The following is a 559-nucleotide window of genomic DNA, read 5'->3' on the forward strand; positions in this document are numbered from 1 at the left end:
ATTGAACCACTTGTTAAAATGATATTATTAATCTGTACTATTTCATTAGTTTTATTTAAAAAATGTGAATCTGCAAAACAATGTGAATGGTTTGATAAAGTGTAATCTTTAATAGTAACCTTCTTAAATTGTTTAAAAACATTAATATTGCTTAATAGTGGACCATTAATGTGTTGTATGTAATGTCTTAGAAATGAGTAATTTGATTCATCGTAATGATTGCTATTTAACATTATTTCGTGTAACCTACGACATACTTGTTCAAGTGGTTTTCGAGATGATTTAACTAATTTTTTTAACCTGCCTAAATAATTTTCAAATGGGAAGCAGGACCAATCATCTAAAGGCCCATATAGTTGTACATCATTTGTCAAATGACACAACATGTGCACATTATAAACGTAAAACTCAAGACCATAAATGCTCTCTGCATGATTAATAAAAATTTCAAGTAATTCCTGCGCTAATGGTAAACCTAAATTATTAATATTGCGCTTTGAAAGTAGAATAGATATAACTGCATGAAATAGAAGAAAATGCTCATAAATTGATATATCAA

The sequence above is a fragment of the Odontomachus brunneus genome, unplaced genomic scaffold (assembly GCF_010583005.1).
Source record: "Odontomachus brunneus isolate Ranch 3 - 2012 unplaced genomic scaffold, Obru_v1 Obru_scaffold_112, whole genome shotgun sequence".
Classification (NCBI taxonomy): domain Eukaryota; kingdom Metazoa; phylum Arthropoda; class Insecta; order Hymenoptera; family Formicidae; genus Odontomachus; species Odontomachus brunneus.